The sequence below is a fragment of the Mobula birostris genome, chromosome 3 (genome assembly GCF_030028105.1).
Source record: "Mobula birostris isolate sMobBir1 chromosome 3, sMobBir1.hap1, whole genome shotgun sequence".
Taxonomy (NCBI): domain Eukaryota; kingdom Metazoa; phylum Chordata; class Chondrichthyes; order Myliobatiformes; family Myliobatidae; genus Mobula; species Mobula birostris.
In genome coordinates, this window is record NC_092372.1 from 222,913,511 (window position 1) to 222,931,384 (window position 17,874).

Genomic DNA, 17,874 nt, shown 5'->3' on the forward strand with positions numbered 1-17,874 from the left:
ATTCTTAGGAAATCTATAGAACAGTAACTGTAAACATCAGGAACTGTTAACTGTAAACAAACTGTAAATGCAGATAAAAGTAAATAGCAATAAATAACAAGCATGAAATAACAATGTAACAGCATCCTTAAATAAATGTAGCTATCTCCTTTTGTTCAACAGCCTGATGGTTGTGAGTAGTAACTGTTCTTGAACCTGATGATGTGAGTCCTGAGGCTCCTGTACCTTCTACCTGATGGCAGCAGTTAGAAAAGAGCATGGCCTGAATCTTTAAATGCTGCTTTTCTGCGGCAATCATGTAGATGTGCTCCATGGTTGGGAGAGTTTTATCCATGAGGTACTGGGCCAAATGCACAACCTTTTGTAGGATTTTCGATTCAAAATGGTTTTCCCATACCAGGCCATAATGCAGCCAGTCAGCACACTTTCCACCACACATCTATAGACGTTTGCTAAGGTTGCTGATGACATACCAAATCTCTGCAGACGCCTGAGGAAGTAGAGGTCCTGTCGTGCTTTCTTCACAATGATATTTATATGATGGATCCAGGACAGGTTCTCTGAAATAATGACACTCAGGAATTTAAATTTACTGACCCTCTCCACCTCTGATTTCCCTCTCCTGAAGTCTACAATCAGCACCTTGGTCTTATTGACATTGGATGAGAGGTTGTTGTTATTACACCACTCAGCATGCTTTCATTCTCCCTCCTGTATGCTGATTCATCATCCCCTTTGATACAGTCAACAACAAACAGTGGTGTCCTCAGCAAACTAGTTTATGATGTTGGAGCTTTACTTAGCCATAGTCACAGATGTTTAAAAAAAGAGTACAGCAGGGGCTATGTATACATCCCTGCAGTGCTCCCGTGCTGATGGAAATTGTGGAGATGTGTTTTTGCCAATCTGAACTGACTGGGATCTACAAGTGAGAAAATCAAGGATCTAATTGCACAAGGGGGCACAGAGGCCAGGGTCTTGAAGTTTACTATTTAGTTTTGATTTAGTTTGCATTCAACTCAACTGGAAGTGAAGCTCCGCTACGTCTTTATGTAACAAGATTTAGCCTTGTAGGAGGTTATGGCATTCAAAGCCTACCACAGCTGCCGAACATCCCTCATTGATTCCAGTCTAGTCTGGAATCTCCACTTTCCAGAGATCATACCTGCACCTCTTGTAGCATTCTTAATCTCCAGACTTGAATCCCTCTGATCTGGTTCTCAGCAGGTTCCAGATTTTATTGTTTATCTAGGGATTCTGACTGGGAAAAACCCTGAATGATTTCGTGGGGACACACTCATCCACAGCTAGTTTAATAGTCTGTAACCACCCTGGTGTAGTCATTCAGGTTCTCATCTGAATTCCTGAACACAGCCCAGTCAACTGACTCAAGGCAATCCTGTAACCACTTCTCAGTCTCCCACGACCATCTCTTGGTTGTCTTGATCTTTGGAGCCTTGCACTTTAGGCTCTGTCTGTATGCAGGTACCAGGAATACAGCCAAATGATCCGACTTGCCAAAAAGCAGTCTCGGGAGGAAACGACAGACATTCCTTATTGTAGCATAGCAGTAGTCTAGTATGTTGGAACCTCTGGTGCAACAGACTGGACTGGAAAGGAAGGGGAAAGAAGCCAAAATAAGGTGAGGGAGGGGAAGGAGGACAAGCTAGGTGATAGATGAAGCCAGCTGGGAGGGGGAGGGGGGATAAAGTAAAAAGCTGGCAGGTGATAGGTCGGAAAAGTAATGGGCTGGAGAAGGAGGAATCTGACAGGACGGTAGAGAAGACCATACATACTATAGATGCTGGAAATACTTGATAGTATTAAATGGAGAAACAGTATAAAACAAGTTGTTGATTCATCCATTATGGAAATAAATACTTCATATACATCACCCACTGAGGCAAACACATGGCCTAGATATTGTGTTACATGACAGTAACTCTGCAACAGGTACATAGTACTCATCTATTAGGTCGTATACCTAATGCTTCACAACTCCAGTGCCGCTGGTCCAATTCTCAACCCCTGCGCTGTCTGTATGGAGCTTACCTTGTCACAGTGCTTTCTCCCCTGACTACAGTGGGAGAGTCTAGGATCTGAGGCACAGCCTCAGAATAGAGGGAGATTTACGTTTGTAGAACAGATGAGGAGGAATATCCTCAGCAGCTGTGATGTTTGAATTCCCCCCCTCCCATTTAGATAATGGTCTGTTCCTTTTACCAAAATGCATTATCATACTTTTCCCAACACTATTCTATCTGCCACTTTTCTGCCCATTTCTTCCAATTTGTCTTTAGTCCTTCTGCAATCACATTGCTTCCTCAACACTACCTACCCCTCCACCTATCTTCATACCATCCGCAAACTTTGCCATAAAGCCATCAATTCTGTTATCTAAATCACTGACAAACAATTTAAAAAGTAACGGACCCAATACTGACCCCTGAGGATCACCGCTAGTCACCGGCAGCCAACCAGAAAAGGCCCCCTTTTATTCCCACTCGCTGCCTCCTGCCTGCCAGATGTCCCTCTATCCATGCCAGTACTTTTCCTGTAATGCCATGGGATTTTATCTTGTTAAGCAGCCTCGTGTGTGGCATCTTATCAAGTGCCTTCTGAAAATCAAGTAAATGACATCCACTGTCTCTCCTTTGTCCACCCTGCTTGTTACTTCCTTGAAGATCTCTTAACAGATTTGCCAGGCAAGATTTCACTTTACAAAAACCATGCTGACTTTGACTTATTTTACCATTAGTCTCCAAGTACCTCTAAATCTCATCTTTAGTAATAGATTCCAACACTTTCCAACCACTGAAGTTAGGCTAATTGGCCTATAATTTCCTTTCTTTTGCCTTCCTCCCTTATTAAAGAGCAGAGTGACATTTGTATCTGGTGGCAACATGATGGCATGAACATTGATTTCTACAACTTCCAGTAATTTTTTTGCTGCTCTCCTTTCCCTCTTCTTCAATTCCCCACTCTGGCTTCCCTCTTGCCTTTTGTCTTCTCCTCACCTGCCTATCACTTCCCTGGGGTCCTTCCTCCTTCACTTTCTCCCATGGTCCTCTCTCCTCTACAACTTTTTCTCCAGCCCTTTACCTTTTCCGCCCATCACCTCCCAGCGTTTTACTTCATCCCCTTCCCCCACCCACCTCTCACCTCCTAGTTTGTACTCCTTCCCCTCCTCTCACCTTTTTATTCTAGTATCTTCCGGTCTTGAAACATCAACTGTGCATTCACTTCCATAGATACTGCCTGACCTGCCAAGTTTCTTCAGCATTTTGTGAGTGTAGATCTGGATTTCCAGCATCTGCAGAATCTTTTGTGTTGAAACGTTTCAGGTTTTTTTTTTTACAAGCTACTATTTTATTGAAGATATTTAACTATAGACCAAGCCAGCTGCTAGGCATATGCTGTGTGCAGAGAAATGCCAAATACTGTACTGTCTAACTGGAACAACTGTAGTCTTTTGTTTTTACTTATTTGTTTCAAAGATGTGGATGTCACTGGCAATGCCTAACTTTATTATCGATTGTAACCACACTCTCTACTTAGGAGGCACCGAGCAGGGTCTGGAGTCACAAACAGCTTTGAAGGAGTGAGCAGCAGCAGACTTCCTGCCCTGACAGACAATCACTGAACCAAATAATGGTTTTATAATGGTCAAGTACATTTCACAGACAACAGCACTGACATTGGTTTTTCAATGCCTAATTTCATCAGATGCTACTTTAGGATTTAAATGCATCCATACCATTCAATGGCCCAGGCTCCAAACATTATTTATTTAGAGATACAGAATGATAACAGGCCCTTCCAGCCCAACACTGCCCAGTTACACCCATGTGACTAAGTAACTTACTCACCATACATCTTTGGTACGTGGGAAAAAACTAGAGCATCCGAGGAAGATCCACGTGGTCGGGGAGAACATACAAACTCCTTACAGACAGTGGTGGAATTGAAACTGGGTCATTGGTGGTGTAAGTGTTACATTATGTTCTAAAATTCATTTTGTTCATGCTCCTTCTCACTCCATCAGCCAGAGGAGGTAAAATAATGGGACACAACCAACTAGCCAACAGAATAAACCAACACAATTTGCAAGCTTCTCAATAAACCTCCAGTATATGGCTAAGGTACACTACAACCATGCTTTATTCCCAATGCCTTACTAAAAGAACCACAATTTATAAACTAACTTTCACAAACCTAGCACCTCCTACATCATCACAGCGGCGTATCGGCCAATGCAACTCTATTACAGCTTCGGGCATTCCAGAATTCGGGGTTCAATTCTGGCGCCATCTGTAAGGATTTTATACATCCTCCCTATGAATGTGAGGGTTTCCATTGGGTGCTCACACAATCCAAAGATCTACCAGTCAGTAGGTTCATTGATGATTGCAAATTGCCCTGTGATTAGGCTAGTGTTAAATAGGTGGGCTGCTGGGTGGTTTGGCTCTTTGGGCTGGAAGGGTTGTATCTCTAAGGAAAGTAAAAATAAGTTTATAGTCAAGTTTTTTTTTCCTGAAATGGTCTCGTTTGTAAATATAGTATCTAATCTGAAACAGCAAGAGGAATGGCCAGATCATTTATCACACTGAAGATGGCCAAGTTAAATGCTGGTGATGACACTTTACCTTTTACATTCATGTGAGAAAGCAGGTAGTTCCCCAAAACACCATGTCCCCAGCCATAAAAGCCTTGCTTGCATCGTACTGATGGTGCTCCATTAGTTAGGGTCGACCATGGACATTGCATCCTAGCTGTCTACATGATATGCAAACCAGGGCAGTAAAATATGGAGAGCAAGCCGTTACCCAGGTAGCAAGTTCCTCCTCTCCATGCAGACGATGAATCCAAAGGAAAGGCAGAGACCAATACAGTTTGGCACCAGCGGTGTCACAGGAGTTGCCAGTTAGTGTTGAACTCAACGCAAGACTGCCTTAGGGACATCAGCTCTGGGTTTCCCGTGAGTGGGTATAGCCACAAGGCAGCGGAGGTTTAAAATCAGAGTTTTCCTTCTTCTAGATGAGCTGCCAACCACAGCTGACGAGCCCCATTTGCCCAAAGTGACAGTTTTAAGGTGCCAGTAACCCACCTTTGCCCCTCCTCCCATGTGCAGAACCATTTTCACTGGGCTTAATAGCTAAGCCACACATGAAGGCCAGGAGCTGGACTTCGTTGCCACAGACTATTTGAAATGCACACCATTAGCTTCATTTAATAGGTAGTGGGAGCATTGTACTGTCAACATACATTATGCAAACAAATCTCTATAAAATGAGAAAATATTTATAGCCTAATGGTACCAAATAAGGAGAGATCAAGAGCTGCCAATGAACTAGCTCACAACAAATCCAAACCTGCCTCAGAAAGGCACTGTGGGCTTTCTATCTGCCCTAACAGGCTGGGAAGTGACAGAAAAATTCTTTGCATATTTTTTCTCCAAATACAAATATCTTTATTGCACAAACAGGAGGTTCCTACTTAGACATATAGGTTCACAGAATCAATGTGCAATCTCCAAAGTTAATAAGGAATCAACAGTAGTTCAGAAAGACTTCAACTGCATCACATTACCACCCAGAGAGGTAATACCTTTTCACACATGCATAGTTTGGCAAAACAGTTAACTTACACCAGCCTGTTTTGTCTCCATATGTCACAACTGATCCGAAACACTGAAAACTTATTCCTCCCCATAGATGCTGCCTGACCTACCAAGTTCCTCCAGCATTTTGTGTTGCTCAAGATTTCTAGCATCTGCAAAATCTTGTGTTTACTTATACTGTATTAAAGGCACTTTACTGTATTCAGAGAAAAGTCAGCAATCCTCCTAAATAACTCAACTTTGAGTGGGATGGTTGAATTATCAAGCCAAGTCCTGTGTCATTCATGTGAAACGTGTTTTGCATTAACCTGGGTTAACAAGATTTTAATATTTTAAATCACCCAAATGACAACTTCAATGCTACGACTTGTAAACAGCCTAGTTCCTGTTCAGGTTACCACCAAACAACAGCCAGCCAATAATGGCTTCCTTATTTAAAATGCAGGGACATGCATGTTTTGCTTCAGCAGTGTGAGGTCATTGAAAGCATTTTCTAAGGTTTCATCAGTTCAGCAAATGTCTGGCTCTACGTCCAAGATGTGTGTCAACAATACATTAATTTACCTTCCACCAACTCCCTCCTGATTTAAGATTTATTTGGCTGCACAGATCTCAAACCACATCACATTTAAAGTTTCAAATCAAGCTACTGAAAACACTGAATTTTCAATTGTTTCTGTTTACATAGCATGTTCTGCAAATCACCCCAACTCCTCCATTCCTCTCCATCACCACCATCAACCCTTAGAATCCTCTCAAAGTGCAGGTTATAATTCTTATGCAGTAATACATCATCCATTTGTAGTATGTTCTGTTGTATGACATGACTGATCATGGTCTTTCCAAGTTCTTGGCAAATTCTTCTGCAGAAGTGATTTGCCACTGCCTTACACTGTCTGGACACTGTCTTTTCAAGACAGGTGAGCCCAGGCATTATCAATACTCTTCAGAGATTGTCAGTCTGACATCAGTGGTCGCATGACCAGGACTTGTGATGTGCACCAACTGCTCATTCGACCATCCACCAGCTGCTCCCATGGTTTCACCCTGTTTGGGTGGGAGGAGGGGTGCTATGCAGAGGCGACACCTTGCCCATTGGTGACCTCCAGGCTAGCTGAGGGAAGGAGCACCTTATACTTCCTTCGGTAGAATTGCATCTCCACCCATGTAATACATCAAGTTCGCAAGTAAAAAAATCTAACAGAAGTGTTGTGAAACTCTAAGTATGCACAGACCTGCAACTGGAGATTATGGAAGCACAGAGTCATAAAATTGGTATGATCATTTACATACAACATAGAATAGTACAACACCAGGCAGTCCATTTGGCCCATGATGATGTGGCAATCTTGTTGCCAATTTATACTAAGCATTCTCTTCCAATCTATCATCCATACCACTCCCTTTCCTTCATATTCACGTGCCTATCTTTTGAGTGCCAAGCAGTTGCCCAGTTGCCTGTACTAGTCTCTGGAGTCCCATTGTACTCCCAAGTTATTTCCCTATTCAATTCACCTATTATAAACCCTGACTGCTTCCACCTCACTTACAGGAACATACCCCATTGTTACAATAATGATGCCAGCAGATTAGGACCTACTGGCATCATTATTCAGAAAGGTTAGGGTAAATCAAATTAACTATGAGCCTGCCTGTTGGTTTAATTTCAGTGGTGAGGATTATTGGAATCAATTCAAGGGTTGGTATCCACTTTTATTCACAAAGTTCAAAGTAAATTTGTTATTATATTGTTACAATATACTACGTTGGTTCCTTAAAGTTGTTACAGCCAGGGATGGTAATGGGGACAAGCTCCCACTACCTATTAAATGCTCCCAATGGTGAGTGCCTCAGATAGCCTCTGACAATCAAGTCCAGCTCCAGGCCTTCACGTGCGGCTTAGCTACTAAGCCCGGCAGAACAATTTCTACTTACAAAAAAGACGAAGGCAGGTTTACTGGTGCCTTGAAACCAGCCGCTTTGGGCAGATGGGGCTCATTAGCCATAGTTGGCAGCTCATCTGGGAGAAAGAAAACTCTGATCTCAAATCTCCACTGCTTTGCTCATTGGAAGGTTTCGGGAGTAAACCCAGAAGGGGAAATTCGGAGCTGGAATTCCTAAGACAGTCCTGCATTGAGTTCAATGCTGACTAGCAACCCCTGCAACGCTGCTGATACCAAACTGCATCAGTCTTTGCCGTTGCTTTGGGTTCATCAGATGCATGGAGAGGGGGAGCTTGATTTACATGGGCAACAACTTGCGCTCCATATCATACGGCCCAGGCTTGCATATCTAGACAGCTAGGATGCAATATCCATGGTCAATTCTGACCGACGTTGGCCTCAGACTATGTTGAGATCCGTTTTCTTGCAGGCATTCACAGTAGAACCAAGTAGTACAATAGAATCAATGAAAAACTGTACACAAAGACTGACAAACAACCAAAGTGCAAATGGTGGCAAATTGTGCAAACACAAAAAGATAGACGGAGAGATAATACTGAGAACACACGAGGTGCTACCTCTCCCTTAGAGGTGACACCCATATACCTGGCTAACTGGGCAGATGAGATCTGCAGTGAGATCCAATGGCCAGGAAGGCACTTCTGCAACGATCCATGGAGAGCAAAGCCCATGACAAGGCACAGAAACAGCCATGGTCATCTACTGCAACCAAGACTCCAGCCTATGATGACTACTCATACCATTGGACCCAGACATCCAAGATCGAAAGTGGAACTGCCCCCACGCAACAGCTTTTCCACTTTAAAAACTCTCCTGCATAGGTTTCTCGTCATCGTCAAATACAACAGACAACCAACAAAACGGAGAACACAAGCTGTAGAGTCAAGCACAATCAAGGATAATCAGCACCAGGAAGATGGAACCTGAACGTTTTAATGTAATACTTTTTGAGCAGGCATTAAGTCTACAGTGCACATGGGTGCTACCAAAATTTTGATGAGGCGGGCCACTCGAGAAATTAAAACCCACAGGATTCAAGGGAAAGTGGCAAATGGAACGTAAACTCGGCTAGGTGGCAAGAAACAGTAATGGTCAATAGGTGTCTTGTGGCTGTGTGTCTGAAGACTAGTTCCATTAGGATTCCACAGGGCTCAGGACATCGCCTTTCCCTTTGTTACAGATTGTAATGATTTATAGAGAGAAAATGATAAAGTAGTTAACAGATGAAGAATTGGATATATATAGATGACAATAGAGAAAAGCCTTTAGATCGAAGGATAGATATCTAGATAGTGTGGTCAGTTGAGCAGAAAAGTAGTGAATGGAATTCAACCTGAGCAGCTGTTGGGGATCCACCTACTGTACCCGGTTATCCAGTGCAGCCTTCTCTGCATCAGTGAGACACAATATAGATCAGAGGACTACTTCAACGAGCGCCTTTTCTCCATCCGCCATGACAGGCGGAATCTTCTGGTGACCACTCATTTCAATTTGACTTCCTCTTCCCTTTCTGACATGTCGGTCCATGGCCTCCTCTACTACCATTATCAAGTTGAAGGAGCAAAATCTCATATTCTGTCTAGGTTGCCTACAACCCAATAGCGTAAACACTGATTTCTCCAACTTCCAGTAATTTCTCCCCCTCCTTCTTCTCTCATTCCCCATTCTGGCTCCTCTCTTAACCCTCTGTTCTCCTCACCTGCTCATCACATCCCTCTCTTGTGCCTCTCCTCCTTCCCTTTCTCCCATGGTCCACCTTCTTCTCCTACCAGATTCCTTCTTCTTCAGCCTCTTTACTTCTTCTACCTATCCCCTCCAATGTTTCTAACTACATCCTCCTCCCCTATCCACCCTCCCCCTCACCTGGTCTCACCTATCTCAGTCCAGCTTGCACTCCATACCCTTGCCTCTTATTATTCTGGCTTCTGGCCCCTTCCATTCCATTCCTGATGAAGAATCTTGGCCTGAAACATTGACTATTTATTTCCCTCCATAGGTGCAGCCTGACCTGCTGAGTTCATCTCCAGCATTTTGTATTGCTTTGAATGTAATTCAATCCAAAGATGTGAATGGTTCACAATAAACAGAATTTTAATGGATGTGGAGAAATTGTGGGGCACTAGAGAGTGTGTGACCATTGATTCTTGAAAGGGAGAAAGGCAAGGCAATGAAGTGGTTCAAATAAAAGAGGGTACTTCTTTTTATTAGATGAAATGTAGAATATAAAAGAAGAAAGATTAAGCTACAATCATAGCTTGTTGGACTACATTCAGAGGACTGCCTACAGTTGAGGTCACCTCAGGAAAGGTATGATTGAACTGGAAGGTGCAGGAAGGTTTAAAGATGTTGTCAGATTGGAAAGTTTTAGTCATGAGAGCAGATTGTATAGACTGGAGCTGTTTTCTTTGGCGTGAATTCATCTGAGAAGGAAACAAATAAAATGGATCAAATTGTGAGGGATTGAACAGAGAAAATACGGACCTCTCTTCCTTAGCAGGGAAGCCAAAAACCAGGGAAAACAGATTTAAAACAACTGGCAGAAGGATTAGGAAACAAGGACTTCTTGTTGGAACTTCCTTAAATTCAGCAAACATGCCAGGAAACCAAGCTGACCAGTAGGACCTACCCTCCTAAAAGTTTCAAGTTTACCAAGATAAGAGTATACTATATAAAAGCATACTATTTTTACATTTGTATCCCTGGATCAATGCTCTGGCTGCTAGTCCATTAATACAATCATTATGTTTCTACTCGTGTGTTTTACACATTAATTCCTTTCATCCTCAACTAATCAAATAGTTTTCAAATCAAAAGTAGTCTGAAAATTTGGTGTGCTTCGCTCTTGAACTTACTCATTTTCAGCAAACATGCTTACCAGTAGGACTTTCCCCCCAAGAAGTTCCATGGTTACCAAGATGAAAGCAAAGGTCATTTTTACATCTGTATCCCAGGATCAATGCTCCAAACTCTGACTGCCAATCCTGTAATATGACCATTAGGCTAACACACACACATACACAAATCCTAATTTCTTAGTTCAAGTCAAGTTCAGTTTATTGTCATTCAACTGTATACATGTATACAGCCAAATTAAACAATGTTCTTCCGGCACAACTTGGTACATATAACTCACTCACACAACACAAAGTAATGTTACCAGAAATAAATTAACAATCTTCACATTCTCAACCTATCAAACAGTTTTCAAATCAAAAGTAGTTTGAAAATTTGGTTTGCTTCCCTCTTGGACTTCATTTTCCTTCGTCTATGCTTCACAGCAAGACCAGCATTCATTACACTTCCCTACACAGCCCCAAGCTAAGTGGCTTGTAATTCCATTTCAGAGGAATCCACATTTGTGTAACGATGGCCGATTGCCTCCCCAAAAGGTAATCAGTGAAGCAGGTGGGTTTTAATCAATGTCAAATTTAGTGGTCAATAACACCACACACTTAGAACCATAGAACATTACAGCACAGAAACAGGCCTTCTGGTCCTTCTTGGCTGTGCCAAACCATTTTTCTGCCTAGTCCCACTGAGCTGCACCTGGACCATATCCCTCCACACACCTCCCATCCATGTACCTGTCCAAGTTTTTCTTAAATGTTAAAAGTGAGTCCTCATTTACCACTTCATCTGGTAGCTCATTCCACACTCCCACCACTCTGTGTGAAGAAGCCCCCCCTAATGTTCCCTTTAAACTTTTCCCCTCTCACCCTTAACCCATGTCCTCTGGTTTTTTTTCTCCGCTAGTCTCAGTGGAAAAAGCCTGCTTGCATTCACTCTATCTATACCCGTCATAATTTTATATACCTCTATCAAATCTCCCCTTATTCTTCTATGCTCCAGGGAATAAAGTCCTAACCTACTCAACCTTTCTCCGTAACTCAGTTTCTCAAGTCCCCGCAACATCCTTGTAAACCTTCTCTGCACTCTTTCAACCTTATTTATATCCTTCCTGTAATTTGGTGACCAAAACTGTACACAATACTCCAAATTCAGCCTCACCAATGCCTTATACAACCTCACCATAACATTCCAACTCTTATACTCAATATTTTGATTTATAAAGGCCAATGTACCAAAAGCTCTCTTTATGACCCTATCTACCTGTGACGCCGCTTTCAGGGAATTTTGTATCTGTATTCCCAGATCCCTCTATTCTACTGCACTCCTCAGTGCCTTACCATTTACCTTGTATGTTCTACCTTGGTTTGTCCTTCCAAAGTGCAATACCTCACACTTGTCTGTATTGAACTCCATCTGCCATTTTTCAGCTCATTTTTCCAGCTGGTCCAAATTCTACTGCAAGCTTTGAAAATCTTCCTCACTGTCCTCTACACCTCCAACCTTTGTATCATCAGCAAATTTGCTGATCCAACTTGCCACATTATCATCCAGATCATTGATATAGATGACAAATAACAATGGACCCAGCACTGATCCCTGTGGCACACCACTAGTCACAGGCCTCCATTCAGAGAAGCAATCCTCCACTACCACTCTCTGGCTTCTCCCATTCGGCCAATGTCTAATCCAATTTACTACCTCTCCATATATACCTAGTGACTGAATCTTCCTAACTAACCTCCCATGCAGGACCTTGTCAAAGGCCTTACTGAAGTCCAGGTAGACAACATCCACTGCCTTCCCTTCATCCACTTTCCTGGTAACCTCCTCGAAAAACCTTAATTGATTTGTTAAACATGACCTACCACACACAAAGCCATGTTGACTCTCCCTAATAAGTCCCTGTCTATTCAAATACTTGTAGATCCTATCTCTTAGTACTCCTTCCAATAATTTACCTACTACTGACGTCAAATTTACCGGCCTATAATTTCCTGGATAACTTTTACAGCCCTTTTTAAACAACGGAACAACATGAGCTATCCTTCAATCCTCCGGCACCTCACCCATAGATACCAACATTTTAAATATATCTGCCAGGGCCCCTGCAGTTTCAACACTAGGCTCTTTCAAGGTAGGTCTTTTAAATTCAGATAAGTCACTCAATTGAGTTTGACTATTTTCATGGTGAGAATTAAAATTAAGTTTCTGGATTATTAATCAAGACTTCCCAATCCCATTTTAACCCACATATTATGCCAAATGCCCACAATGTAGGGGAGTTGGGTGATCCATCTCTTTTATACAATACCTGTCAGGAAACTTTGTTTCAAATTCTGCCAATTTTATCTACTGAAAATACCCAATTCCTCACTGAACAACACAAAAGCAAATGAACCATTAAATAAACTAGACTTTGTTCCTCTGAAGCATTCTTTGAACCATTATAACAGCCTTGCCATTATTGCGAGGGCACTACATTTGCACTAAGTTCTCCAACCCAAATGGAGGAGTACAAAGTTCAAAGTAAACTTATCATCAAAGTACATACTGTATACGTCAGCATACACTGCCCTGAGATTTACTTCCTTGCGGGCATACTCCGTAAATACAATAACCATAATAGAATCAATGAAAGACTGCATCAACAGGGCAGAAAACCAGTGTACAAATCTCTGCAAATATAAAAAGACATAAATAAATAAAACAAACAAACAAACAAGCAATGAATATTGAGAACATGAGATGAAGAGTCCTTGGAAGTGAGTCCATAGGTTATGGGAGAGTTCAGTAATGGGGCGTGTGAAGTTATCCCCTTTGGTTCAAGAGTCTGATGGTTGAGGGGTAATAACTGCTCTTGAACCTGGTGATGTGAGTACTGAGATTCCTGTACCTTCTTCTTAATGGCAGCAGCAAAAAGAAAGCATGACCTGAGTGCAGGGTCCCCAATGATGGATGCTGCTTTCCTGTGACAATGCTCCATGTAAGATGTGCTCAACGGTGGGGACTGGAGCCTATTCACTCCTTATTGTAGGATTTTCCCTTCAAGGACATTGGTGTTTCTATACAAGCTGTAATGCAACCAGTCAATATACTTCCCACCACACACTCATAGAAGTTTAACAAGGTTTTAAGTAGCATGCCAAATCTTCACCAACTCCTAAGGAACTAGAGGTGCTGCTGTGACCTGGGGGTTGGATAGGCCCTCTGAAATGATAACATTGAGGAATTTAAAGTTGCTGATCCTCTCCACCTCTGATCCCCTGATGAGAAATGGCTCGTGCTGACATTGAGTGAGAGATTGTTGTGGCACCACTCGGCCAGATTTTCCATCTCCCTCCTATATGCCTTTTCATGATCTGATTCAGCCTACAACAGTGGGGTTGTCAGCAAACTTCAACATGGTATTAAAACTGTGCTTCGCCACACAATCACAAGTGTAAAGCAAGTAAAGCAGGGTACTAAGGACATAGCCTTGTGCTGCACCTGTGCTGATGGAAACCATGGAGGAGATGTTTTTGCCAATCCAAACTGATGGTGGGGTCTGCAAATGAGGAAATCCAGGATCCAATTGCACAAGCAGATGTTGAGGCCAAGGTCTTAAAACTCATTAGTTAGTTTTGAAGGGATAATAGTATTGAATACTGAGCTGTAATTGAAGCGAAAAACATGTAGGATAATAAATAACATTGGCAGCACAGTAACAGACGAGTTAACGTAACGCTATTATTGCGTCAGTGACCTGGATTCAATTCCACAGCTGTCTGTAAGGAGTTTGTGCGTTCTTCCTGTGACCATGTGTGTTTGTCCAGTGCCCCAGTTTCCTCCCCACATTCAACTCAAGTCAAGTTTATTGTCATTTAACTCTATACAAATACAAAACGTATATAACCAAATAACATATATAGAAACGAAACGTTTCTTCGAACCGGGTGTAAAGTACAGTAGAACACATAACAACTTATGAAGGTATGGATAAAATCTACAGATGAATCACACATAAATAACAAACTAAAGTGCATTAATTTTAATTATTGGAAGATACAGAACAGATTAACCAGTGACACTTTGAATAGGATGCAGCTGGGAGTTCAGAAGCCTAATGGCCTGAGGAGAGAAACTGTTTCTCATACTAACCATTTTTGTTTTTATGCATCATAATCTCCTGCCTGGTGATAGAAAGTCAAAGAAGATGCTGGATGGATGGGTGGGATCCTTAATAATGCTCAGGGCCCTGCGTATGGAGCACTCCTGATAAATGTCCCTGATGGATGGTAGGGAGACCCCTATGATCTTCTCAGCTATTCTCACAGTCCTTTGTAGGGACTTCTGGTCTGCTGCTTCACTGCTCCCATACCAGGTGGAGATGCAACTTGTCAGGACACTCTCAGTGGTGCTCCTGTAAAACACAGTTAAGATGGTGTGTGGGATCCTTGTTTGCCTTAAGAAGTAGAGCCTTCAGGGAGGTGATTAGGGGACTAGTGAGGTCATTCGCAATGTGAACTCACAGGAACTTGAACAACAGGAATTCTGCAGAAGCTGGAAATTCAAGCAACACACATCAAAGTTGCTGGTGAACGCAGCAGGCCAGGCAGCATCTCTAGGAAGAGGTAACGTCAACTGTACCTCTTCCTAGAGATGCTGCCTCGCCTGCTGCATTCACCAGCAACTTTGATGTGTGTCACAGGAACTTGGTGCACTGAACCCTCTCTACGGAGAAGCCATGTATTCGCAGAGGGGGTTGGTTTGTCTGCACCTTCCTGAAGTCCACAATGATTTCTGTTGTCTTCTCCATGTTCAGGCTTACATGGTTCTCCTCACACCAATCCACCAGCCGCTCCACTTCCTCTCTACTGTCTCGTCATCGTTCTTGATAAGGCCAGCCACTGTTGTGTCATTCGCAACCTTGATGACACAGTTTGAACTGGATCCTGCGACATAGTTACACATCAACAGTGTGAGCAGTAGCGGGCAGAGCACACAGCCTTGGGAGGCGCCAGTGCTCATTGTAATGGGATGAGAGAAGCTGCTGCCCATACAGACCATGGACTAACTGTGGTCTTACTGTTAAGAAGTCCAGTATCCAATTGCAGAGGGAGTTGTTAAGACCCAGTGAGGGCAGTTTCCCCACCAGTTCCTAGGACATGATAGTGTTCATACAGGTTAGCAAATTAATTAGTCATATGGATATAATTGGGCAGCGCAGATTTGTTCTAGACTTCAGGAGACGGAAACCAGAGGTACATGAGCCAGTCCTCATCAGAGGGCGAGAGGTGGAGAGGGTCAGCAACTTCAAATTCCTGGGTGTTACTATTTCAGAGGACCTTGAATGTAAATGCAATTGCGAAGAAAGCACGACAGCACCTCCACTTCCCCAGGAGTCTGCGGAGATTCTGCATGATATCAAAAACTTTGACAAACTTCTATTAATGTGTGAAACCCCTTGTTACCAGGCGTCCCTAGAGTTGCAGCTCGTTAGCCCCTCGCTAACAACCAATGGACTCTGCGGTGAGAAACCACCTTTCTCAGACTCCATACCTCTAAGGTCAATTTGACCTGGGCCTCATCAAAACTGTGACGTTATGATGTCTCAACCAGCCGAACCCCGATCCATGTAAATACTGCCCCCATGTCATTAGTCACCAGCAAGAAACAATAGTTAGTACACTACATACAATTATAAGGAAAGCATATTTACAAATTTCAGCTTTATCAAACAGTTAGTAGGAAAAAGAGCCCATTACAATTAACCCAGCCCAAGTATGCACACAAGCCGAGCTCAGCTTGAAGTTGTCTTTAACTCGTGCGCAGGACCCATGGTTTGTGTGAAAGCACACATCACCTTTCGAACAAAGGGGCTCCCCGACAGGAGTACTGGTCCTCGAAGCCATCCATCTGCACCAAGCCCTTTGTGCAACAGGGATGGCATCTTCAGCCATCTTCTCTTCCATGTTCTCCAAGCTCCTGCCAAAAAGACCTCGACCCATACCAGCGTCCATCACAAAAACCTCTCCGGCCAGCGTTTTCTGGAATCTTCTCCCAATTCCACCATCCTGATTGACTGACACAACATTACTAAGTTGAACAACATAGCTTCTTATCTTCACCTCAAACCCAAACATGCTAAAAGCAGAACAGACTACTCTTACAGAACTGCTAAAATGAAATACCTACAGCATAGCAGTAAAAATCTTAACCAGGACATTGCATGTGTAATAGAGAGTGTATTGACCGGCTGCATCATGGACTGGTATGGAAACACCAATGTCTTTGAGTGGAAAATCCTACAAAAAGTAGTGGATTCAGCCCAGTACGTCACAGGTAAGGCCCTCGCAACCATTGAGCACATTTACATGAAAAGTTGTCATAGGAAAGCAGCACCCATCATCAGAGATTCTCACCACCAAACTCATGCTCTTCTCTCACTGCTGCCATCAGGTAGAAGGTACCACCAGGTTCAAGAACAGTTACTACCCTTCAACCATCAGTCTCTTGAACAAAAGGGGATAACTACACTCACTTGCTCATCAATTGTGATGTTCCCACAACCAATGATCTCACTTCAACAACTTATCTTATTTCATACTCTCATTATTTATTGCTATCTATTTATATTTGCATCTGCAGAGTTTGTTGTCTTCTGCTCTCTGGTTGATCTTTCATTGCCCCTATTATAGTTACTGTTCTATAGATTTGCTGAGCATGTCCACAGAAAAAGAATCTCAGAGCTGTATGCAGTGACGTTCATGTACTCTGATCAATAAAATTTACTTTGAAATCTGAAGTTTGGAAGGGATTGTTGCTGTGCCACATCTTTAAATCTAAAAAGAAATAAATAAAGGACAAAGCTCCTGAAGTAGTGCTGATGATGGCAGTGTCCTCCACCGCTGAATAGCTTGCAAAATAAGAGTATCAACTAAGAAACCATTGCTATTTTATCATTAAAGATTACTTTTAAGAAAACAAACAACATTCTGCTGCTTAAGACCACGAATTTCAGATCTCTCTTGTGTAGAGTGCAAAACTTGAACATGAAAATTGAGGGGATACAAGATGGCTAAAATCAAAGCAATGCTTCAAATATATTTTTCCATTCTTAGAAGGAAACAAATCTTCACCCAGAGCCCAAACTTACTTTCAGGTATGTTCTCCCTGTGATCGTGTAGGTTTCCTCCAGGTGCTCCAGTTTCCTCCCACATTCCAAAGACATACTGGTCAGTGGGTTAATTGGTCACATGGGTGTATTTAGAAGGCATGGGCCCATTGAGCCAGTTATCATGCTGTACCAGTTAGTAGGTTACTTGGTCATTGTAAATTGTCACGATTAGGCTAGGGTTTAATCAGGGTGTTGGATGTTGCTGGGCACTGCAGCCTATTCCAAACTATATTTCTAAATATATATTAAAAAAAAAAATAGATTTTGAGCAGCTGAAGCTTTCC

The 17,874-nt window shown here is 42.5% G+C and overlaps 1 protein-coding gene across 4 annotated transcripts in view; it reads right to left on the reverse strand.

Moving 5' to 3' along the window:
• ctdspla (CTD (carboxy-terminal domain, RNA polymerase II, polypeptide A) small phosphatase-like a) overlaps window positions 1–17,874 on the reverse strand; it is a 277,323-nt gene that overhangs the window by 181,879 nt on the left and 77,570 nt on the right. The window lies entirely within an intron of this gene.